This window comes from Myxocyprinus asiaticus, chromosome 39 (genome assembly GCF_019703515.2).
Source record: "Myxocyprinus asiaticus isolate MX2 ecotype Aquarium Trade chromosome 39, UBuf_Myxa_2, whole genome shotgun sequence".
Lineage (NCBI taxonomy): Eukaryota > Metazoa > Chordata > Actinopteri > Cypriniformes > Catostomidae > Myxocyprinus > Myxocyprinus asiaticus.
In genome coordinates this window covers 10059304-10086548 of record NC_059382.1, presented here as the reverse complement: position 1 = coordinate 10086548, position 27245 = coordinate 10059304, and the positions used below count along the sequence as shown (strand labels likewise).

The 27245-nt window shown below is 37.6% G+C and overlaps 1 protein-coding gene across 3 annotated transcripts in view; it reads right to left on the bottom strand.

The window, feature by feature from the left end:
* stard13b (StAR-related lipid transfer (START) domain containing 13b) overlaps positions 1 to 27245 on the bottom strand; it is a 131048-nt gene that overhangs the window by 25676 nt on the left and 78127 nt on the right. The gene's annotated exons all lie outside the window — the stretch shown is intronic.

Genomic DNA, 27245 nt, shown 5'->3' with positions numbered 1-27245 from the left:
GAAATTCACTGGGGGAGATATGGCATCCAATGCGGCATGCACACTTTAACACATTAACTGGTGTTGGCTAAAACTTTGCTGCCCACTTACTAGTACATACTGTACATTAGCAATGTGACCCAAAGCCTGATGAGAAGACTCATGTGGGCTGTGGCCTCTGCACTGGGATTAAACAATAAATAAAGAAGACAAAAGACAGTCGCCAACAAAATGCCACCAAACATTCCACAGAACTCCAAAGACCATCTTTGTTGTCTGCTTGAGCCTTGACTGAGTTTCACTTTAACATATTTATGGACCAGTTGATCATATATTAGTTGCTATACAAGACATATTACTGCTAATAGAGACAGTATTTAAAAGGAATAGTTCATACAAAAATGGAAATTTTGTCATAATTTACTCACCCTCAAGTTGTTCCATACCCATTTGACTGTCTTTCATATTGGAAACATAAAAGGATATGTTTAAATGAATATCTCTGTCCATCTTTTCAATACAATGGCAGTGGATACAGACTGATCTCACAGTGAAATCGGAAAGAGTAAGTTGACTTTTCTTTAGCTAAAATTGGTATGCGCTTTTATTTTAACCTTAATTTAACCAGGCAAGTCACTTAAGAACAAAAGGACAACAACCTCCTTAATGCCAACAACATACATACAATACATAAGATCATTAAAATATCCAAAAAGCACAACTGCTAACATAAAATTTACTTATAGGCAAGACTATCCAAAACATTTACAAGTATTATCTAAAATGCTAATAATTGGAGTGGTGATGGCGTAGGGCTAAAGCACATAACTGGTAATCTTACGGTTGCTGGTTCAGTCCCCACAGCCATCACCATTGTGTCCTTGAGCAAGGCACTTAACTCCAGGTTGCTCCAGGGGGATTGTCCCTGTAATAAATGCACTGTAAGTCACTTTGGATAAAAGTGTCTGCCAAATGCATAAATGTAAATGTAATTGTTTAAAATGTGCTGACTGAAATGCTAAACACTCCCCCCAGTGGCTAAAGCGGTAAATGTCGTAAGGGTTATGGGCACGTGTGAGCTCTATTTTCTGGGTGTATTATCCACGGAGGGGCGCCCCAAAGTGAGTTGTGAAGCAATATTTTTTCAGCTGTACAGGCTGTAATACAGTGAAGAGGAATGCATATTTTATAAACTCTACCCCCAAATCCAAACCCCAAACCAAAACCTAACCATCAGTGGAGTAAAAATTTAATGTTAGAGGGTAATGTCATATCCCTTCATCTCATCTTTCCTTCATGTTCATGGACTCTTAGTTTAACCCCTTCATGGACCTTTTATGTTGTAGTTGTTCCCCACACTACAATTCCCAGCAAGCATCATCATCATTAGATTCACCTGTTCCCCATCAGTGTTCACAGTTGTTCCTTGTTTCCTCATTCATTGTCTAGTCTTGTCCATTGTAGCATTGATCTAAGAAGTGCCTTTGTTCATCAAGCCTTGTGTTAGTTGTATTTGTAAATTTGTATTCATTAAATATTGCATTTAGGTTCACTCTTGCTCCTTGTTAATTGCTGACAGGTAAGATGCAACTTCTGAATTGCACTAGTCACCGAGTACAGGAACGCGATTATTTCCTGGTTTCAAAGTGGGATCAGAACCTGGGTCTCCCACGCTGCTGATGCAAACTTGCTTCCGGTTGTGCCACATGGGAGGTTAAACACACTGGAGCCAATATAAAAATGTCTAATAGTCAGTAGTAGAAAGAGTGGGTGGGTTTTTTTTTTTTTTTTAACTTAAAAGTACTGCTACTGAAGAAAATTCACTTAAGTACAAGAACTATTATGACTCAAGTAAGAGTATAAGTCACTTGCTGAAAAACTACTCAAGTAATTGCATTACAAGTTACTTTATGAAAATTATATATAGTATATATGCTTCCATTTCTAGAACACAGAGATTTTTGTTCTTGAAAGAAACTTGTGCTTTCACCAAGGATGCATTAAATTGATCAAAAATACTGCCAAAATCATTAATTACCTGTTATCAAGATTTGAATCAAGTTTTAAGTGATATTTATTAAATTCTTTACCCGTTTAGAAGAGCATTCTAAAGTGCTAATTTGGTCCAAGAAAATTTTCTTATTAGAACAAATTAAAATGGTTGCGCTACCATGCTGAAATCACAATACAGTGGGTTTTTCCCCATTTGCTGAGGGTTTTTTCCCCCCATTTGCTGAGGATTTTTCCCCATTTGCTATTGAGTTCTTACACATTGATTAACACTTGCAAGCCAAATTTTGGTTTTAAATGTGGGCAAAAAGAAACCAATTTCTCCTGAAATTCTTTTTTCCTAAAGTCTATTGTTTTAGAGAGATGAAGGCTATTCCACATTACTGTTTTGAAAAAAAGAATCCTTAACCAGGATAGAGAGGGAAATAGATGGCCAGATGCACAACAAAAAGACAAGTAAATCACAGACTCTTCACAAGTCCTAAACAAGCAGGTTCTTAATGCCAAAGACCTGCATTGCTGCAGGAGGATTTTTGGACAAACAGAAAATTAAGAATACAAAATATTTAAATAGAAATAGCTATTTGTAACATTCTAAATGTCTCTTAATCGTCTCTAAACTACATAATGTGCATTGTGACTGAAACGCATTCCTATTTCAGGTTTATTCTCATTCATGTATGTCCAAGTATTTTGGCTATTAAGTTAACATACTGTACAAAACTAATATAATGCAATATCATAGAGGAAATTTAACCACTATGATATTGCAGCAATTATCCAATGGAATGAGATTAAGCAAACTGTTATCAACTACTATATGCCAGCTGAAAAAACTATATGTATTACTGTATTACAGTTGTAATAATAAAGTCTTAATTAACATTATGGTTTTTAATATTGAGATTTTTACGTAAATTGTAGCATTTGTTCACATTATGTTTTGTGATTTCTCATACCTTCTTTCCCTTGCGCACTTTTGGCCTCTAGCAGGTGAGGCTTTTTAGAGAGATAAACAGCAGTACAGGGAAGTACAGTACAGCACCGTGAGCAAGAGTGTTACCCGCTAGAACAATTTATTTTGAACGAGAGGGGCAAATGGTTATGGAATTTAACGCGGGAGTAAAATACCAAACTGATGCGGATTGATAGAAGCGGACGGTGGGAAAAAAAAATTATGTTCAGTGAAAAGTCAAAAGATCACAATGTATGTAATTGTAACTATATGAGATATTAATAAAACATGAACACATTGCGTGGGCATTTTTTTTTGCCCCCATATTTTGAATTTCTGGGATATTTTTGTCAATTTCGGTGCCATTTTTGCCCAGAGTCCCCGTTAATTTCCGACACTATTGGCACTGTATCTTTATAAGGTATATAAAAAGTTTGTTTTAGACATAGTAACAAGTATACAAGGTATTCCCTCATATGTCAAACTACATTGTGTTAATGTTTGAGACAGTTAAAACATACCTTAAAAACAAGTGAAGCTTGATCAGTGGTTAAACGTGTTCAGACTGTTCCCTCATACCTGAATGAATGGCTCCTTTCCAGAATAAAATGAAATATGTAGAAAATCACAGTATTATAGTTCTTGTATAGTGACAGGGCAGAAAGTCTTGAAGAAGCTAGAGAAGAGAGGACACCGGAGGCAGTTTATGCAAGCTGCTGCTGTGCTCATGATGCTGTGCCCTGCAGGCTTCCAACAGATTTGGTGCTTAGAACTTTCTTCTTCCCAAAAATTCAGAAATATTATATATATATTTTTTTGTACTTTGTAATTGTGGTAAAAAATAATTGTAGTGAAGTTGAAGACTTCATTTTTAATCAACTCAAAGTACTATTATTTATTTATACTTAAAAGTTGAAAAATCTGAAAAATGTACTCAAGTACTGTAACGAGAGTAGTTGTAATTTGTTACTTTCCACCTCTGCTAATAGTAGATGCCGCTGGTCGGTGAGTCAGCAAGATGTGGCCAATCCTAGGGTACCAGAACTTGTAGAAACAACATGCCGACTTCTCATGTAATCATGTTGGTGGACAGTGTCACATTTTAAAGTTTAAAAAGTATCATAAAACAGTCCAATGAGACTCTTGCATGGTATTCCAAGTCTTCAGAAGGCATAAAATGGTTTTGCTGAGGAACAACCCAAATTTTATTTTCAAGTTATTTTCAGTAAAAATCTTGAAGTCTGTTACGCGTTAATGAGCAATACCCTTACAAAAAATCTACAGTTCTGGCAAACTTGCCACAGATTCGCCACTCATTATTTTCACATGCAAATGAGCTTGCTGTTCACTGCAAATGTTTGCCAGAAGTATACAGCGCTACACCGGTATTGCTGAACTTGCAGCAAACCTTTGTGACAATGAAGAGTTTGAATAAGTTTGCAGCAACTCTAGATTTTTTTGTAAGGAGCTTGTGTTGTTTCGCCCAAAAACAATGTTCTCATGTGATAATGTTTCCCAGTTATGGACCAAGATAATGAAATAAATAATTAAAAATTATACATATACATATAAATAAAATTGTGTTCCACATAACAAAGAAAATAAAGTCAGAATGGTTTGGAATTACACAAGGGTGAGTAAATGAAGACAAAATTGTCATTTTTGGGTGAACTATTCCTCCAAAAGCTCTTTAAAGTTGAATTCACTGAATTTTTGTCAAATCTGAAATGTACGTGAATAAAGAGGCTTTAATCTATGCAAGCTCGATTTCACACATCGTTGCGTTCCTAAATGTGTCAGAATGCAACATTTTGAAGAGAATCTTGCTTGGCAAGATCTTGTAAATATGTTTATAGCTAGCAATATGAATAATAACACATCCGGTTTGATGGCACAGACATTTGAAGGTAACTCTATCGCCCCCTTGAGTATGGAGGTTTGTTAGCGCCACAGTAACACAAGAACGCACATTATGTAAAACGGGATCAGGCACATGTGTTAGCCAAGTATTTGCATCTGTATTTGCATACTTTTGTAGAGTATGTTTCTGGCCTTAGTGGTTTCAGAATTCATAGTCATAAGGAGAGAATATAAGTTCAAAAACTGAAAGAAATAAACAATATCCAGGATGCTGGCAATCTGGTGAAGAAGGCTTTTACTTACAGATATAACAAACAATCTTATATGGATATCAGGATACAAGTTTTCCATGATGCAACATTGCACATTACTTATCTCTGAGTATTTAATGGCTTTGCTAAGCAGGCAGCATAAAGACCAGGAAAGACAATTCATAGGAAATGGCTGTGAGACTCTTTTACTGACCACTGCCAGCCCACTCCACAGAACATTGCATACCGTATGAATCAGCCAGACGGTGCTGTTAGATGACTCTGAAAACAGCAGCAATGCAAGCTTACAATCTATTACTGTAAACCTATGATTCTCTGAATGGAAAACACCTGGAGTAATTCATGGCCTAGAAACAAAGTTCCATTGGCTGAGTCACCCACACCAGAGGGGACACGGGTTTGATTGACACCTCTTGGAACAGGTTATTTTTTTTCCTACTGTTGATTCCACTGTGTCAGAACAGACAAGCTTGCTTATAAGAGGAAACAGGCTACCATCATGTACAAATGACAGACATGAAGGTGAGTCTGTTGTCTGGGGAAACCACTACACAGGATGTGTCATGCTAACAGCATTTTGGTATCTGATTAGACGATGGAAAAACTATTTATATCGAATCCATGGTCTTTTGTTTTAGCACACATGCTCTGATACTAGGGTTGCAATGGTATGAGATTTTCATGGTAAGATAACCGTCTCAGAAAACATCACGGTATACGGTATTACACAATTTTTTTACAATTTTTTTTTGGTTGAACAAAGGCTTTATTATAATTGAAACTTGAAACCATTTTGTTTTTAAATGGAAGTATGTGTAAAAAAAAAAAGTCTCCCTTTTGAAAATAAATAGAATAAATAAAGTTAACAGAATTATAATAATAAACATGATAAAAAAAATAGCATGTAACTATAACATGTTGTATAACTTAAAGCATGTTAGTTTACATGTTAGTATAGCATGTTAAATTAACTACAAAATGAAAAATAACATCAGCTGTGTGAGCTTTTAAAGTAATGTCCTATGATTAATAACAATTAACATATACTGTAGATGCGCGACAGCGCAGCCAGACTGCTCCTGTCTGTACTTTTAACTCAGTGGTTCTCAACTGGTTTTGCTTCAGGACCCAGATTTTACATTGGAAATCAAGTGGCGACCTGCCGCAGTAAAAACATAACCTGTATTTAATGTATCCTGTGTCGCATTTCCTTTTATGTTGCATAGTTTTGTTCATGGTTTTCAAGAATAAGGACATGCATCAAGTGACATTATTTTTGTTGTTGACATCAACAACAAAAGCAACAGGAAGTTTTCTCTCTCCCCTTTTAAAAATTGAAGAGCATATTTACTTATATGAGCCCATTATTATCCCGTTTGTTTCTAATTTCAAACATCATTCAAACAGAATATACATATTACACAGGAGGAAAGGCTCCTCATTACCATGGTTAGGTCAGTGTAGCTAGTCTTAAATAATAGTAATAATAATAACAAATTACAGTATTTATGAAAAAATAAATACTAGCTGAAACACATCTTGAAAAATGCCACTGTTGATATAAAATGAGGTCTAATAGATTCTACCTTTAGATTATTTCATATGAAACTATAACATTTTGTCAAAATATAACAGTTTTTACAATTTTGTAAAGCTGATGATGTATAATGAAAACTTTTTTGCTCTTTTCCTCCTCAATGCTGTTTGGCATGTCAGGGCTGCCTACTGTTTGAGAGGTTCGACTTGACTTCCTCCGTAACACTTTAAACTAGAAAAGTCTCACTAGAATTGAAATTGGTCACATCAGTTTTGAGGTCTGCACGCCGCAATATCGAGGGAAGCCCGGTTGTTGCACGCATGCGCCAGAGAGCAGAGCAGATCATGATCGCGAGCTGGTTCCGTTACACTCGTGCGAAAGTGCAGATGAGAAGCCTTCAGCTGATTGCGAGATTATCATTAAATCTGCCTCAGCAGTCCTAAATAGTCTATCACTTGGGCGGCCGCTGAAATATCTTCAATGGGAGAACCATGGCATTGTTCTTTCCCTGCTGTCTGCAACCCAGTCCAAATAGACCTGCAACCCACTTTTGGGTCACGACCCACCAGTTGAGAAACACTGCTCTAACTCACACACACACTCACTTATGTCAGACCCCCTCGCCTCGCTTCTCTCTGACATTTTCTCCACTGCTTGTGTGTGTGTGGCGCAAGTTGACGAGTCTGACAGACAGTCGAGGAGGAAAGGAGATGCACACGCACAGGTGAGATTCTCCGTCCGGTTGCATTTTTTTTTTCTCAATACCTTAGATAAGCAAATGTACATGGTATGATAACCGTCAATTTTCATACTGTGGTGTACCGTGAAACTGGTATACCGCTGCAACTCTATCTGATATATTGGCCCCATTTAAACCAGGTATTAAAGGTAAAAAAAAATATATTGTCTCAACCAATGGCTTGCGTTTGAGGCGGGACTATCTGTTTTGCCAACCAATGGGAGACAGGGACTGTTCAGGAAACCTTTTTGAAAACAGTAATTTTTTCACAACTTCGTTTTCTGACGCTAATGACACAAAATTACACGCTTAAACTTTAATATCTGTCTCGGGTGATCCGATCACAAGCGAACAGTGTTAGATACAGGTGTAAGCTGTACTTGTTTTGCTCAAAGAGTTTACAGTCACTAGTGGTAGAATACTACCTCACATCCTGGTATAAATTTAACGTCCTTAAGTGAGAGATAAATATTTGCCTGTGATTGAGTGGCTCATGTGAATAAAAAGGGCATAAACACACGGTGAGAGGACATCACAGCCAGACGTGCCAAAAATTTGTATTTTCTCTGTCTGCCTCAGACAGTAATGTGGTGTGTCACGCCAAAACAGACATAAATCCAGCTCAGATTACCATCTGCCTATTGTTTGTACAGGAGTTGAATTACGACCACACAATGCATAGTGTAAAGAGCAGCAAATGTCTAAACATTTCTGCGGTTTAGTGAAACATAATTGATTTCCATGTATGGTCATACATTTGGGGACACTGGGTTTAAGTACATCACCGTTCATTGTATGTTTGCCTACATCAGTTGAGTGTATAGACATCAAAGAGATGTTTATGCATCACTAAAAATGTTATGTAATGAAAACAATGTGAAATCTGAGACCCCAATGAGAGATTTCACTCAATCTAAATACATCTGACCCATGTGAGATATTTGGTATATGTATGTATGTGTGTATATATATGTATATATATATATATATATATATATATATATATATATATATATATATATATATATATATATATATATATAAATATATATATTCCTATAATAAAATTAAAATAAATAATTTATTATATTAATATTATATATTTTTATATTAATAAACAGACAAATAAATAACTATAAAATGCATTAATTTTTCTTTTAGGTGTAGAGTTAGTTTGGGTTAGGGATAGTCCACAGTATTTATAATTATACTGTAGAAAAACAATAGAAGAATTCTTTAACAGATAGTGTTCAGTGTTTGGTTAGGGTTAGTCTACAGTAATTACTGTATAATCTTCTTTACATTTAAACCAATAAAAGTCTATTGTATGTTCTTATTTAGATAGCTTAAGTAAAGTTCATGTGAAGTAAATGTGTCACTAGTTTGCACTAAGTTTTATAGTTCAAGAGTGAGCATTTGAGAGCCTTATCAGCAAAATTCAGATGTCGGGATTGCTGGCATAGCAAAATGTGGCTTTACCGGGAAGTGTCCTGGGTCATGGTGACAACAGTGTGGGAATTCTCCTCTATTATTTCACAGTCAAAGCTTTAATTAACATGAGCACCAGTGCTTCTCGAACCCCTAATGGGCAACATCCTACATACAATAGTCAAGAGTTAAATTAAAGAGAGGTGCCACTCAGTAATCCCACATCATCACACATCCACTCTTCAGTGGCAGTAGATTTTAAGGTAGAGGATCACAGCTGGGATGTGGGCCAAAGGAAATTACACTCACTGGGAAGTACGCACAAAAAGCAGCCCTCCAGATAAGGGCTAATAAAATTCTTCTTTCTGACAAAACATTTGGAAGGACTGCTGCCTTCACTGTTGGCAAAAACAAAACAGATTAGGTCAGCCGGGCTTTTCTGGGAGGCCATAACATTGCCGATACTCATTTCCCACTCGTTGTGTCACGGGTTCATAACGAAACCCGTTGCGTTTATAACAAAAAAAGAAAGTGACAGGGTTAAATCTGGGTTAATAACTGTGCTGGAAAATCCCTCCAGCTTGAAGGTAGTAGCTCAAAGTTTTATGTGTTTTAGAATATGGTAGTTGGTTAGGGTTAGTCTGTGACTACACACGCCCGGCCCCCAATCGGGCTAATCAGACGAGGAGAGGGATAAGTGCAGCGGGATGCGGCAGTTCGAGAGAGAGAGAGCCACACGCAGCTGCCATGTGTGCGATTGTGTTGTGTGTCTTTTTGTTTAAATATTATTTTGACCGTTCAGCCGGTTCCCGCCTCCTCGTTTCCCATGAAGCTAGTAACCTTGTTACATTGGTGCTGAAACCCAGGAAGGAGGAGGGATGCACTGTCGTGGAGCCCTCACCACTGCCATCCGCCCAAAGGAGCAGCCGCGGCCGTCTGCCGGGGGACAGAGGAGTCACTGCCGGCCACCTGGACGAGGAGGAACGGCCGTCGTCCGTGAGGGGAGGAGGGGCTCGCTGCCGGCCGCCTGGAGCCACTGCCAGGGGCGGAGGGGCACCCTACCGGCCGCCAAAACGCAGAGGGGCATTCCATCCGGCAGAGGTCGGAGGACCAGCTCCGACGTCCGAGGAGGAGCGGCTGTCATCCGCCAGAGGGTGGAGGAGTGATCGAGGACCAGGCGACGGCGTGTCTGGGAACCGGTGAGCACGTTTTTTTCTCTCTCTCCTCTCTCTCTCTCACTGTTGCTCCGCCTTGCCCTTTCCCTCTCCTCTTTTTTTTTTTTCCCTCCCCTTGTCTCCCTCCCCAGTTCTAGAGAGGTGGGGAAAATGGCAGCGCCTCCTGCCCCCCCCAATAAACAAGTTATTGATCATCTAAAGGCGGTCGCACACCGGACAAGAAGCACCACACCGCGTCGCGGCTAGGACACAGCACAGGTATGAAACACAGAAATTTTAGCATCTTCCAGAGTCGTAGCTGTGGCGGTGTGCATACCTTCATTGAAAACAATTGTTTAGAATTTTATAACACACAATGTCGTCTGCCAGACACTTCAGGTTTGCAACCCACTTAATCGTCTGGAACATTTTGAATTTAACAGTTTTTGTTTTCCTTTAAAACCAAACTAAACTAAGTAAGGGATAATGCACAGTCAGCCGGTTATCGGTAATTCTGTTATCGCAGAATAAACCAGGGTTATCAGGAGGGTTAGTCTAGTATCACCCTGAAGGGGTTTATTTTGCGATAACAACTGGCTGACTGTACATTATCCTGCTTATTACACAGCTACTAACCAAATAAATAAATACATGGGACATAAAATATTGATTTGCATTAAATTATGTAATTATGTGAGAAGAAAGAAATCACTAAACAGCTGAAATCCACATTCAGTTTGCTTTTTTGTGTTTATTTTGTAAAAATGACCATCTGACTCCTCATTATCCAGCCTATTACAAGCCTACTTGCCAAATAAACAAATAAATTGACATGAAACATTGATTTGCGCTGAAATTATGTAATTATGTAAGAAGAAATAAATCGCTGAACAGCTGCATCACTGCCTGGTTTGGAAACTGCACCGTTTCGGATCGCAAGACCCTGCAGAGGATAGTGAGGACAGCTGAGAAGATCACCGAGGTCTCTCTTCCCTCCATCATGGACATTTCCACAACACGCTGCATCCACAAAGCCACCAGCATTGTGGATGACCCCACGCACCGAAGCAAAATTTCCGAAGCATTCGGGCCCTCACGGCCAGACTGTGTAACAGTTTCTTCCCCCAAGCCATCAGACTCCTCAATACTCAGAGACTGGACTGACACACACACACACACACACACACACACACACACACACACAAAACTGAACACCATCTGACTACCTTTGCAATTTGCATATTTAGCAATTATTGTATCGTCATGCACTGTTTGAACACGTGCACTTTATGTAGTAATGTGTAGGTCTTATTTAGTTCTGTGTAGTCTCACATAGTTCTGTGTTTGTTTTATGTTGTTTTTATGTTGTTTTATGTAGCACCATGGTCCTTGAGGAACGTTGTTTACACGTTGTCACTGTGTATTGTACTAGCTGTATATGGTTGAAATGACAATAAAAGCCACTTGACTTGACTTGAGCTGTAATCCACCTCTGGTTTGCAACAGAGTTCTATTGGTGTTAATTTTGTTAACAATGAATGTCTGACTGCTCATTATGCATCTTATTACAAGACTACTTGCCAAATAAATAAATAAATGCACATGAAACACTGATTTGAGTTGAAATAATTATGTATTTATGGGAGAAGTATTTAATCGCTAAACAGCTAAATTCCACCTTCGGTTTGCATCAGAGTACTGTTGGTGTTTATTTTGTAATTAATGACCATTGGACTCCTTGTTATGTATTTTTTACAAGACTACTTGCCAAGTAAATAAATAAATGCACATGGAACATTCATTTGAGTTTAAAGTATTTTATTAGCTTCCTTGTATAGATTGCACAGTGATCCGAGAAGCAGGAACAATGGCTTGCAATACCCAGATGAGTGGACTGATACATGTCTGTGCGGTTGTTACTGAGAAATATCTGACCGCTAGATGGCGCCATTGACCAATCATGTATGAGTATGACACAGAGCAGTGTAATAACATGATTTAATTAACACCTTATTTCTAAATGGCTAGTTATATTCTGACTGTACATGAATACAGCATCTTACTGAGGTTGGACTAGTGAAGATTTTTTTTCCCTACTCCTTAACAAATATTTAATCTTTTCATTAGGCCCATAATGATTTAAGTTGTCTCTATAAAGAATATATTAATATCTAATGGCAAAACTGGCAAAAAAAAAAAACACCACTACCAGCTTAAGATGAATTTTCCAGCAAGAAAAACAAACAGATTATGAGATCTTGGCCTGTCTAAAGTTGGAGACAGTAACTTGTGCCACTTTTCAGATTTTCCTACATTGGCATGTCTAACCCATACCTAAGAAACCAAAAAAGAGAGCAGCTATAAACCAAAGATACAATATCCAAGCATTTCTGGTTTTGATTTCCCAAGTATTTGTTTGGCTGACCGCTTTCCATAAAAAAAAAAAAAAGCCAGAGTGTGGGTCCACCTTCAAAGGCCCACACCAAGAGCTTATTGATTTTGATTGTGAAAAACAGTTGTTGACTGCTGATAAAGCTCACTGGGTCAAAAGTCACTCTGTATGTTTTCATCCCCAAAGCCCTGAAATGAATTCAAACAAGACTGGCGCAGCTGTGGTAACACACTTGCCCGGTCCATTGCAGAACACCCACAGAGTGTCCGCTTTCATCTGCAAATTTCGATAACCTTCTAAGACCTTCTTGAGATGCTTCTCGCCAGCTTGATGGAGTATTAATTATCTTTTACTATAGAGATCCAGTTGTGGTTGAATCTGCTTGAATCTCACAAAACCTGTCCTGTTCATGTCCACGTCACATTCCAACCCAAAATAACTAAAATTACTTTGCATAAAGAAGTCTATTTTTAGGCATTATTCTAATGGCAATAAAAATACAATACAAATAATATTAATAAAAATATTTGTTAGTTTTATTATTGGTAGTAGTATTTTTATTTTTATTATTATTGTTATAATTATTCATATTATTGTAATGCAAAACAATATGATATATTTCACTGATTCTTGACAAAAGGGACAAAACATGTTTAAAATCAGAGTTTTTATTTTTTTAATACTAAATTAATTTAAAATGGATATATTTGCAGACAAAGGTCTAACGAACCATGTAAGGAAACAGGTTTTTATATTAAAAAAATATATATAATTTTTTTTTAAAAAAATCTGAAAACTGATATTTATTCACTTCGTAACTTACATCTTTAATTAGTATCAACTCCATCAGACAAAAACCATGCTATTTTAGTTTGATCCATCCAAAAAGAGTGTGAAGTATTTAATTTTCTAATAACGGTGTTCAGTAAAGGAGTTAAGTGATAAAATACATTCTATACATTTTGTTTCAGTTTTCACACCATTCTTAAAATTCTCACATTGACAATATTTAATATTTTTCTATTTTAACCATGTGTTATATTTAGTTTTTTTTCCTCAGTTAAAGCTGCTTCTATAACATAAACTAAAATGACCAAATTTATCCCACAATTCTAACAGAAATTATCATAATGGGAATGATGGAGTAAACATGTTGAAGCTGTGACTGCAGAGACTTCAACACTGTTTGATTAAAATACAAAAAAATATAAAACTTACCAGACCATGTGTCCTACTGTTGCATCCACCATGAGCAGAGAGAGTTCTAGCTGACCATGACATTGTCTGATTTAGTCAGGATTATAAAAACATCTGCTGGAGTTGACACAAAGTGAGGACGCAACTTTGATAGACAGTTTTTTTAATGGAAATATAAAGTTTACTTTATGTATTGTTTGATATGTTACAGATCCCTATCTTTTATTTGATATTTCTGTTTATTTATTTGTTGCATTTATAACCACTTTGTTTGGCAGTTTAAGATTGTGACCTCTTGCTGAGGACAAGTTAAGTTACATGTGCTTCACAAGTATAGAGCATGCATTTAAAAAAAAACTTCTAATTAAATTATTTTAAAATATAAGTAATGAATTATAATGAAATATAATGAAGTTTATATTTAACTTTGCCAGTATTTTTATTATTATGAATTTCTTGATTTTTAACAAAAAGATGACTTTGTATGTAAGACATATTTTGTCCCTTATCTCAAGAATCAGTGAATTCTTAAATTGTAAAATATTTAAACATCATAGTAGTATTTGTTGCTCCAAAATAATTTCCAGTTAAATTCACTGAATTATATTAATTTATAACTTTAATATAGTAAAAATTACTATACTACATTATTGAAAATCTAATAAGAATACAAAATATCGCTAAATTAGGCTTCATTTTCTTTACGATATTTATAAAATCTCACTCGCGTTTTGGTGTCCTAGGAGTCCATTTATAAGAAAAATTGGACGCAAAGAGAATGGAAGCTATCGACGAGCTATTACTGTTTAATGTCAGTGTTACATCCAGTCCATTTTATCAAAAGGCTATTGTGACTACCGACATCAATGTGGTTTTAAATGCAGCCTACATTGTTTGAATCATAGAATGACAGTGTAAAATTATATGTTCACACTGAGAGCTCTGCACATGGTGGAAGAGTCTCGTCTAGTAAATATTTAGAGCTTTGACCACGGAAAATCACTTTGGGTTGTTTTTCCCAGTAGACATGACTAGTGTAAAATATGATACACAACAGACTGTTCCTCCAAAAGAAGGAAATATATTGGGGGATTATGCTTGAGCTGTCCACCAAATAAGCCGATGATGTCTCCGCATCATGGTTCTTAATTCACCAGCCCAATAGCTGTAAATTGATCATACATTTCTGATGTTTTTGCGGCCGTTGCAAACCAAGCTTAAAGCTACTGTAATGAAGCATGCCAGGGCTTTATGTCAAAAACCATCACTCCTCCAGTTTCAAGTAAAACCATAGAGACTTTCATACTTAATCAAGTAAGAGGAGTCTTTCCTAACCACAGAGCGTCAGCTCTAATCTCCCCAAAGCCTGAAAAAAGGGCTAAATAAGTATTGGGGGGGTCTGCCTAATAATATTTGATTCTCAGAATGTTTCTGAAATCTGGGAATGCAAAATGTGACACTTCGTAAACAGGCTGTGGTTGTTCTAACAGCAAAAGTTGTCAGAAAAAGTGTAATGAGATTTTTTGCAGTGCGTCATTTTCATCGAAAGTTCAGTTAATGTTTCTTGACAGTCTAAATATATGGAAGTGTTGCAGGAAAGCAATGGACAAAACATTCTTCACGCTCTGGCGAAATATGTGTTAAGAAGCTATAATGTGACGCCCTAGAGAATGTGTTCCATTCCTGACCTTAGAGGTCACCATGTTTTACCACCACACATGTTTTTTTTTTAAAGCCTCACAAGTGAGCTGCTATACAAATAGAGGAAGCTCAACCTGCACATCCACTAAGCCTTAAAGGGATAGTTTTTACCCATAAATGAAACTTCTGTCTTTAAAAAACAAATGGCCTAGGATATTGTTCAAAAGCTTACTTTTTGTGTTCAACAGAAGTCATACGGTTTGCAATGATATGAGGGTGAGTAAATGATGACAGAATTTAAATTTCTGGGTCAACTATCCCTTTAAATGGATACTATAAACTCCAAAAATCTCAAAGGAAGCATAAAAGTAATCCATAAGACTAATGATTTACTCCATGTCTTCTGAAGCGATCAGAGTGGTTTTGGGTGAGAACAGACTAAAATATAACTCCTTTTTCACTGTACATCTTGGCACTGCAGTCTTTAGGCACAATCATGATTTCAAGCTTGATTACACTTCCTAGATCTTGATGCATGTGGAGAGTGCTAGATGGCATGATCACTAAGGAGACTGCGGATGTCAAGATTTATAGTGGAAAAGGAGTTATATTTTGGTCTGTTCTCACCCATAAATGGATTGGATCTCTTCAGAAGACATGGATTAAACCAAAGGAGTCTTATGGATTAATTTTATGCTGCCTTTATGTGCTTTTTGGAGCTTCAAAGTTTTGGTCACCATTCACTTACATTGTATGGACCTACAGAGCTAAGATATTCTTCTAAAAATCTTTATTTCTGTTCTGCAGAAAAAAGAATGTCACACATCTGGGATGGCATGAGGGTGAGTAAATGAGAGAATTTTCTTTATGGGGTGAACTATTCCTTTAAGAACACAATCAAAACCTCCCTCCAGGCCCCCCTAAACAGGGCAATCAGATGAGGTCTCTGAAAAATACATCTAGCAGGCACTTTCTGTGCGCCAGATAAACACTTCCAGATGCTGGACTAGAGCCATTTTCCCACACATGCTAAAGTGTTTTGACAACCATCTCAGAAGCCGTACCAGGGCTCCTCTTTTTATTTTTGTATATTTGCAAAGAATGAATAACATTAACTTGGATTTTAGCATATTTTTTTTACTCAGTTCATCAAAGCGTACTGCTGTCAACCTTTTGTGAGTTCTGTGAGCGAATACTCAATGACTTACAGGAAAACGTGTTAGTCCTCTCAAAAATTACAGTACGCAAAGACAAACAAAATGCCATGCTTATACCATCATTAGATGAATGAGCGTGGATTAAGGAAAGAAAAGACATGAGACATGTTCAGGGTTAGCTACCAGATTAAATCAACAGTTCACTAGAAAAAAGCACAGTTTTTCCAGAAAATGAGACTTTTTGTTCAACAATTCAACAACTTGTAAGAGTTACATGAATAGTTCACTACAAAATGAAAACTGTGTCATCCTTTACTCACCCTCTTTCAAACTCATATGACTTTCAAAATGTTCGCATCAAGCCAGGATTGACAACAGTGACCAAATGCCATTGGTACCCAGGTGTCTCGTAAACAAACGTGACATGCCAAATTTGAATATGTTCCTCACACAAAGCCTCCATATGGCTTCATAAAACTTGGAATATAAAGCACAAGTCGTATGGACTACTCTTATGGTGCTTTTATGGTGCCTTTTTGAAAGCTTGACAGCTTCTGGTCACAGTATGCTTTGTTGTATTGAAAAGAGCAACATTTCCACTCTTCAAAACATCTAATTTTGTGTTCCACAAAAGAAAGAAAGTCATACAGGTTTGGAATAACATGCGGGTGACTAAATGATGACAGAATTTTCATTTTTGGGTGAACTATCCCTTTAATTCTTCATCTGTCTCTCAGTTACTTCCTCTGTTTAAAGATTGTCAATGCCATAGACATGTGTAAATGTTTTAGTATGCCAACAAATGTACAGTTTGCATTTGTGTGTTTAGTGTGTAAGAAACTCCCTGACCCTGTAATACTGACATGTCAAATCTTTGCACCTAAAATCAATGCACATGATACAGCAACTACTACACTATTTTCCATGTCATGAACATTCTGTGTCCTGTAATTCACACTCTTCTGTGATACAAACACTCACAAACACGCAATTTAGTTTTTCCATGCCACTGTATCACAGCTGTAGGATGTTTGGTGTAGCAATTACCAGCACACTGAGAAACTCAGTCTGGAGAAGGCAGTAATTTCATTCAGAGTGCAAAGAATGGTATTTATGGAAGTAAATCAGACATCTACGTACATTTCCCAGTAGGAAAAAAAGGTGTGCGTGAGCATGAATCTCATATATAGAACATATGGTGGTCTCATAATACAGTAACAATATCAGTTATTAATAATATGACACTGAATGATTATCATATTCATTTATTCATTTATTCATGTGCATCCAAGAACACGAAAGTACTAAGTACTAACAGTGCAAAAACATGGTATATTATGGTAATTTCGATAATTATTTTTTAGTGGTCTAATGGCATATATTAAAGGGATAATTCACCCAAAGAAAAATTTTTTTTTGGAATATAGAGCTTTCAGTCACTTTTCGTTTTAATTGCTCTTAAAAATACGCTATAAAAATGAATGGTGACAGGGACCAACATTCTGCCTTAGGTCTCGTTTTGTGTTGCACAGATGAAAGTCATTTTGGTTAGGAACAACATGAGGGTGAGTAAATGATGACAGAATTTTCCTTTTTGGGTGAACTATCCCTTTAAAGCCAAAAGGCCTAAAAGGACATAATAGTTAGTCATGACCAGCTTTGTTTCAAAATGGTTTACGTTAAGGATCAAGCAGTTAGGAACGCACTGCACAAATTCTTATTTACAACAACAGAGGGCTCTCTTGAGCTAAAAACTGTGGATAATGCATTGCAACCCAATGTAAATGTAAAATAAACCTTTGAAGATTAAAAGAACATTATGAATCAATAAAAAGGTGTAAAGTAATTCAGTGGCCTCTAGCAATCAAGCATAATTACCTACAAGTAGGTTCTCAAGGTGCTTTGCCTAGTAAAAACAAGATATGAATGTATAAAATATATACAAAATACAGCATACAAAATGTAAAACAATAATAATAAAAAAAACAATAGTTATATTATTACAAATAAATCAATAATACAACCATATTAAATAAAAAAATAAATAAAATAAAAAATCAAGCAAAAGAACTTCTGACAAAAAATGTGCTGAAAATAAAAGCAGTTGAAAGTGATTACAGTTATAGGCTTACTACATACTTTATTGTGTACTTTTATAATTGTGGCATGCTTTTGATTGAGCTAACATAGAGGAATAAAGCAATAACAGTCAAGAAAAATCATTCCATCTGCAAATGAGGGTGAGTATATGAGAAAATTTTCATTTCTGGGTGAACTATTCCTTTAAGTATCTATTAATGATTATAGATGAGGCTGTCCTCATTCTCTTTCAGGATGAATGGGTTTACCATCACATACGCTGACAGTTTGCCATCGGAAACATATATCCGTCCTTACTACACACATTTTCACCATGCCTCATCTCCCATTCATGAATGGCTCTAATTCTCTACAGATCTAAGGAACTCTAGGGGGAGACAAAATTGTGAGGGGAAAACCAGCCAGATTCCATCCACTCTGGACTGAAGCCACTTCTAAGAATAAAACCTGGGGAGCCTGTTTACTTTACAAGCTTTTTATTAGGTTCTGTGAGAATCATTTGTCCTCCTGACTAATGAGCCCGCAGACTGGAAATCAACACTAATTTTCTTGCGAATTCTTCTGAGCCAAATGCCACTTGTGGTTTTGCCTTCACACAGGATATATTGCTAACTGATGATGTTCTAGATAAAATATCTTAATCAATTAGTTATTCAATCCTCTCTTCCCACTGACATTGCTGAAATACACTGGGGTTCACCTCCCTGCAAAGAATAATTCATCAGAAAGCTTGATGACTTGATGGGGCACCGTTGCAATTGCTCCCAGTCTCAAGAGCTCAAAGAATCGCATATTTGCCACTCATGCATGCCAGCGTCTGCCTATCCTGAGTGGCACTACGCTCTCAGTGAATGGGATATCCATCCTGTGAGGGAGCTGGAGTAGAACTGAAGTGCTCTTCTAGCTTTCAGCTTGAGTGGCTTGGGCCTCTCCTCCACTCAAACTTTCAAAAACACACAACAAGAACATGGAAGTCCATGCTCGTTCTTCTCAAAACCTTCACATCATGCTGATCTTGGAAACAAAGTCCTCAGGCAAATGACCTGCTCACCCTCACGTCTATGAGCATACACCCCGTTTCCCATAAACTGATGAAATACAACTTCAGTGACACTAAAAACAAATCCTTGTGTCCAAATATGCATACTTCTCTACTATATACAGTACAGTAGTATCCCAAAAGCAGTATGTCAATGAGTAGTATGTCCAAATCCACAATATTCATAAAACTCTTTTCAACTGTAAGTTCTAGCTAGCTCCATGTGTATAAATTGTACTTGTTTAAGAAAATCAGAGAAAACAAATGTCATGGCTGTTGTCACTATGTCATATATTCGGGTCATGGAGTAATGCCAACATTCCCATAATCATACCACTCACCTGCATTCCTAAATAATTTTCATTATTAAAAAAAATATTACGGGTTCAATAAAAGTTAAGCTCAATCAACAGCATTTGTGACATTATGTTAATTACCACAAAAAAAGAATTACGTCTCACCCCTCCTGTACTTTAAAAAAGCAAAAATCAAGGTTGCAGGGAGGCACTTACAATGGAAGTCCATAAATATTAAAATACGTACTGTTTTAAAAGTATAGCAACAAGATGTAAACAATATGCGTGTTAACATGATTTTAGTGTGATAAAATCGTTTACTAGGCTAACCTATTCTGTGTAAAGTTATATCCAATTTTACAACTTCATTGCTATGATGACATAATGTAAACCCTATAACACCCGTGAAAAAAAATTTACTTCATTTTTTTACCCCAAATTTCCCCCATTTACTTCCATTGTAAGAACCTTATAGTAACATTGTAACATTTCTGCATTTTTTTACAGAAAACAAAGGACGAGTTGAAATTATTTTTTTTTGTGGTAATCAACATTTTGTGGTAATCAACATTTGCCACAAATGCTGTCGGTTGAGCTTACCTTGTATTGAACCCAGAATATTCCTTAAATTACATAGTACAGTACACAGTACATTTTTCATCAAATGCAGTACATACTCTGACAGTATGCAAATTTGAACGCAGCTCATAACTGTGGGATGTTTGAACTCAGATCATTGATTGCAAATAGTGTTCAAATACACTAGGTCTGAAATCACTTGATATTAGTTCTGATGAAAAATTTTCCAGTTATGAGGTAGCTTAAAATGAAATCCAGCATCCCTGCTTGTCATGTGCTGGTGTTTGTGTTTCCCTTTCTCTCCCTCTTGTGTTTTACAGGTGCCACATGGAGATCGTCAGCTCAGTTGCCAGGACGACTGATTGTTTCTCCACCCAGTTCGTCACCGGCGGCACTTGCCTCCAATTACCAGCTCCTATATATTCTCTCCTTTGTTTTTTTTTTTATCTTTGTTGGATTGTTTTGCTGTGTTGCAACTCTGTTAGCGTGTTCTGGTCCGTTCCCTGATTCCAGTTTCGGTCGGTCTAGTTTCTGTTTTGTGTTCAGTTGTTTATTCCTGTCCCTCGTGAGAGTTTTGATTTGAATTTGATTTGTTTATTTAATAAAATCCCTATCCTGCCTTCCTAAATTTGGATCCTTCTTTCAGCACCACATACCATGACAGAACAATCCAACCAATTCTGGACCCAGCAGAGGCAAGTAATTGGATCACGCCTGACTATGGGAAGCCTCCCAAGAGTGACCATTCCAGCACACCCCCATCCAGTCAAACTCCCAGATCTCCAATGACTCTGAAGCGGAGGAGGAGAAGGAAGAATGATTCAGCTTCAGCTCCCCTTGTTGAACCTGTTCTGACCGCCAGGAGGCAGAGGTGGCTGTTGCTGACCCCCAGGTGGCGGCCGTTCCCGCAGCAGTGCTTCTGGCTGTCCAAGAGAGGAGTAGGAGGAGGAGAAGGGCCACTGCTCTCCAGTGGAGGCCGTTCCCCAGTCGCTGCCAGCTCTCCCGGCCTCGGAGGCCGTTCCCCAGTCGTTGCCAGTGCTCCCGGCCTCGGAGGCCGTTCCCCAGTCGTTGCCAGCGCTCCCGGCCTCGGAGGCCATTCCCCAGTTGCTGCCAGTGCTCCCGGCCAAGGCGGTCACTGCACAGCCTGTCCAGTTCCCCGTGGTCATCGAGACTGTCCAGTTCCCTGTGGCTGTCGATGAGCCTGTTTAGTCCCCTGTGAACATCAACTATCCTGTCCAGTCCATAGCGGCCGTCGACCAGCCCTTTGCTCAGTCCAGTAACCAACACCTGTCAGACACCAGTCTGTTGCTCAGCCCAGTAACCAGCACCCATCAGACACAAGTTACCAATCTGTTGCTCAGTCTGTTCAGTGCCTAGCGGCCGTCCACTTTCAGTCTGACCCCTGCCCAGCGGATGCTTATGTCTAGTCTGATCCCTGTCCAACAGCCGTCCTCTGTCAAACTGATCTTTCACCAGTGGCCACTGCCCAGCTTGACCCTTCACCTGCGGCCACCGCCCAGTCTGAGTTTATTTAATAAAATCCCTATTCTGCATTTGGGTCCTTCTCTCAGCACCACGTACCGTGACAGTGATGGCTTGGGATGGGGTGATGTCATTTGTAAATGGCATATTAAAAAAAAGTTATCCACTCCAGGTACTTGTGAGCCCTAATTCAAAGATCTAATTGCTGAGTGCTGCACCCAGTTGTCAGACCATTACTCAGGGAGGTTAGTAGGTGACAGAAATATAACAGTGTGGTAATGATCTTTACAGGGAGAGTGGCTTTACCATGGCACAGGAGTCGTTAAGAGCTATGAGGGAGAGGTCGGGTATGACACTGCCCTTTGTCCTAAGTCCCGACCACTGCACTAGATATTATAAACAACAGAGATGACACGTTATTAGGCTTGTATTCAAGTTATAGTGCACCTTTTTTGAGTTTACTGTTATATTGCATGGAAATTTGTTGATGAATACATCTCCCACATCTGTAGGATTGCTTGGGACAAGATTTTTTGAGCACCAGGTGGTAGGGTTGCAGATTTCGTGCATTTTCCTTAATCGATAGTTGAACACGTTAACAATTAATAATCGGTTAATCATTAATAATTAGTAAGATACAAAACACATCTTTTTCTAATTATTTATTTAAACAATAGCAGCACATTAGTTATGTGAAACAATACGAAGCACAAACTATTTAAATGAACAAAATAATAAAACAGTAAGGCTCGCGTTCGAAACGGTTGCTCATTTACGCCTGTCCGAATTCAACAAATGGCACCTCCAAAAAACAATGTCAAATGGGGCACAACTACTGCCATTTCTAGACTAGCAAAGGCAGACCAAACAAAACCAGTTTTTTAAATAAACAAAGTGCTGTATAAAAGGAAAATAAAAAAGACCTCTCCACAATAAACTGAAATCCTACTGGTTTGTATATAAGAAAATTTACATATCTACACGGGCAGGAGTGAGCTGTGAGCATGGTATAATACTCTTAAACTCACCACAAAATATTTTAGACCAAGGCCTACTGGATTTTATTTAGAAAAATTAGCATATCTACGTGTTCAGGGGTGAGTCGTGCATGCAGTCTGTTCACTGTATGTCCAGCTGCAGAAAACACCCTCTCCGATAGCACCGATGTCCCTGGGATGCACAAATATTGCCTGGCCAACTTGGCCAGCCTCGGGAATGTTAGTGGGGTTTACATCCAGAGGAGCGGGCTTGTTGCCGAGTAAGTTTTTTGCCTCAGTTTCAGGCTGTCATTGACTGACATTGACGTAAACAAGAAGTTACCATACAGATTAATTGTTTAAAATGTAGGGAATAGATTTCCAGTTTGGAATGGATATTTTGTGATTTTTTTTTTTTTTTTTTTTCACAAATAAGCAGCCATTACAAAAAAGCACCAGGCCTGTCTAGCTTTAAAACCAGCATAATATAAATGAGTAGTATTTAAAGGGATAATTTATCCAAAAAAAAAAAACAAAAAAAAAACATTATTTACTCAAAAATTTTTGAAAAATGTTCTTCTCGCTGCTCTTTTCCATACAAAGACAGTGGATGGTGACCAGGGGTTGTAAAGCTCTAAGAAGCCTTAAAAAAGTAAAATAACAGTTGTCTAAGCAACTCGTGCACTATGTTCCAAGACTTGTTAAGCCATTTGAAAGCTTTATGTGAGGAACAGGCTGAAATTTAAGCTGTTACTTGCTGAAATCTTGCTCAACAGCTGTAGTCACCAATCACTTTCATTGTATAGAGAAGCTTGGACATTCTGCTAGAAATAACTCTTTTTGTGTTCCACAGAACAAAGAATGTAATACAGATTTCGAAAGGCATAAAGGTGATAAAATGATGACAAAGTGTTCATATTTGGGTGAACTATCCCTTTAGTAATATCTACAACAGACAGTTGTCTGTCTTGTGCATCTCCTGAACTACATACAGTACCCTGTGTGATGACAAACCAGACACCGTAGATCCCTCTACCTGAAAACGCAAGAGCACAAGACCCAAGATGCCTTTCTGTTCCCACTCCCCAACACCTTATCACAGCCAATCAGGATCTGAGCCATACACTAGCATTGAGCCACTTGATTCCTGACAACACCCCCCTTCACAGAGTAACCAGAACATACTTTGTCAGATAACAAGAGAACACTGAGGCAACATTCTAGGAAAGTCCTTTGAGTTCAGATAAAGAATATCCATATGAGTGACTTTGCAGGTGATGTGTGACCTCATACATGAACCATGGGGTGGAAAAAAACATCCCACAGGAAAAGAAAAATCACAAATGAGATTTTTTTTAAATATTTTAATTGTTTCTCTTAGACAGCAGTGAGATTAAAAGAAGTTTCCAGCTTCTCAGGTATTTTTCTCAGGAGAAATGTGTCTCCTTTAGAGTTTCAGAACAGTTTTCAACTCTCGTCATGTTTCTATCCATGTTCTGAATTTAATTTATGTGAAAAATCTAAATATCTGAGGGAAATTGGTACAAAATGAGATTAGAATAAAAGTTTTCTTTTATCAAATGTTATAAATTAATACACAGAAAACCCTAATAAGTTGCCTTTACTCAACTGATAACTGAGTAAACTTGCTCCCTCAATTGAACTGAGTAATGGCGTCTCCATTAAGTAATTAAGTTCACTTAACTTGGTGTTCATATAGAATTAACTTAACTACAGTATTTAAGTTAAGGTAACTAGATGCAAGTAGACTAAACTCAGATTTGCTTTTTAAATATTGTCGTTTCTGCTTAATAATTTTAATTTAATTGACTCAAATGTAGATCATACAATAAACACAACACAAATAAAGAAGATAATATAATAATAATTCTCCACAGAAATGCATAAATACATGTACTTTATTTGCACATGCACAAGGAGGATTGAGATAGAGTTAACAGGGTCCAACTTGACCAAAGGCAGAGATCACTCTAATGGTGACATCACACGAAACAACTATTTGCAACAAAACAACATTAATAATACTACAGAAGGGTGTAAACCTCTAAGAAATCTTAATAACTATTTAAATGCCTCCATAATTTCCCTTTGACCAGTGAAACATAATTTAAAAATTCAAGCTAAAGTTATTATGGGTATTCCCCCATAGCTTCAATTTTGTACTCGATCATTCGTGTTCTTAACACTTAAAATCTTAAGTCTATGGACTTTTAAGATAGAGTTCAAGGAGCATAGATATTTAAGTTATGAGCCCAAAACCTGACATTTCAAGTATTGTTTAATAAAGACAACGTGATTTTTCCAGTAATGACAAAATTATGGTTTAAATTGTGCTTGCAGTTTAGAGTGTACAGACAAAACGCTCTGACGAACTTCATATTCGCTTGAGTTTAGCGGCAGATGCCTTATGTCTGGGAGCAAAGTGTCAAGACAGTTCTAGGAGGTACAGTAATAGTAGCCAACCATATTGATGTCAGGTTTTGTCATTTCCGAATAACTGCAGCAACATTTGAGATGCTCTCCTATGATATTCATGATATTCTCTGAGCAACTTATGTATTCACATAGCTTGTTAAGGCAAAGTCACAATTACTTTTTGATGCGCATCTACATTCCTACGTGCATGTTCATATCTTTCTATCAAATCTCTAAAATTCCTATCCACCTCTGGCAAGTGTATACATTTTTTATGTGCATTTTGGAGATTTTATTTACTTCTTGGTGTTTCCAGCCAGCATTTTTATGCAAATTAAGCGACTTATGCTTTCCAAATTTATTTTATAGCTCCACACTCTTACCATATGTCAACAATTGCCTCATTTGTTTCTATTTTTACTTCTAAGTAACTTGAAATGAAACTTCTGAGACAAAGTTCATCCTTTGTCTCTGTTTTTTTCATACAACTTAAATGGATAACTTCATTAAGTTGCATCAGCTACAAAAGAGCAACCTCTAAGCAATACAGTTTTCCTTTGTGAAGAAATGTACAATTATGGGTACTTGGAAGAGTATTCTCTTTTTTTAATATGTACAATTAGTACAGCCATTGAACAGAGAGTTGTCTATACCTGCAGACGTGTGTGTGTGTGTGTGTGTGTATGTGTGTTTAGAGGCTGCAAGGGTCTTAATCTCCTTGTAATGTGTGCACTCCCACCCCCAAACACGCACCCCCTCAGGTAAGCTCTAACACTGATGAAGACAAAGCAAAGGGGAGGGGCTAAGATGTCAAATTTCCAGTTGCCTAAGTTGCCCACCATTGTCTTCAGCTCAATTAACAACAGTCTGAGGTGTGACCTCGCCAAATAGAAATTCCCCACCAAACAGGCTTTATTTTCTAACTCAAAATACTGCAGCACATAGCATAATTAAACCGTAAAGAGTTATGAGTCAAACGAAAGTTTAAAGGTCAAGTTAGTGGTTGTTATTCGCAAATTAGCTTTGACTGACTAACTAGAGAATCAGTAATAGAAGTTCTTCAGTCTAAAAGACTATGTAATGTGTCAAATCACAACAAAATGTTTGGATGCCAATACACTTTCAACATTAGACTTCAGCCGTTGTGATTAAAGTTATCAGACACAAGGTAAACAATATAATATACTCACACACACAAACACAGTGACTTTGACTCATAAAAACGACTTATATAACTCCACTGATAAGTTGATGCTGTTCCACCTGGTCATACCTGCCACTATCCTCTTAATCAACTGCTGTCGGGCAATAATCCTGCCCAGCCTGTACCCTGAGCGTCTTCTGTGATGGTCCATCCTCAGGTAGATATCTTGGGTCTCTGGGGTCATACTGCCCAGGCATTCACTGCTCTCGGTATGCGGTAGCTCTCTGTACATGGTCACAACGCACATGCACCCCCCCTCCCCAAACACAAATACCAAAAACAGTAACACAACTGTCTGTCCACCAACAACCCAGCACATGTGTGATGTGAAGATCCTAGAGCTCCAGAAGTCAGGAGGAGTGCCAGATTTTGAGTCACATGATGAAATGAGAGCCAATGAGAAATGAGAAAGGAGAGGACAGTCTTCGAGTCCTAACTGAATTCAAGGTCTGTGGGAGAGCTGCTCATTTTTTGGAGGGAAATATAAATACCAGAGGAATGCTTGTGAACTGAGAGAGCGAAGAAAGGGAGGAGAGCAGGGGGCCGAGGGAGGGGAAAAGAAAAACAGCGTGGCTAAGAACCACCCAAACCAAAAAGAACAAGCCTGCCGCTGTGAATCCCCTCTCAGGTGTTAAGTTTGCTCACGATGAGTTTGTTGATGTTATCTAGATGATATTATGTTATCTAGACAATCAAGGATAAATGGCGTGATCTAATACATTATTTAAAATATATACTGTATATATAAAATAAAAATAAAAAATTCACACAAACCTCTACTATGATGGACAAGTTTACGATTTCTGAGTTG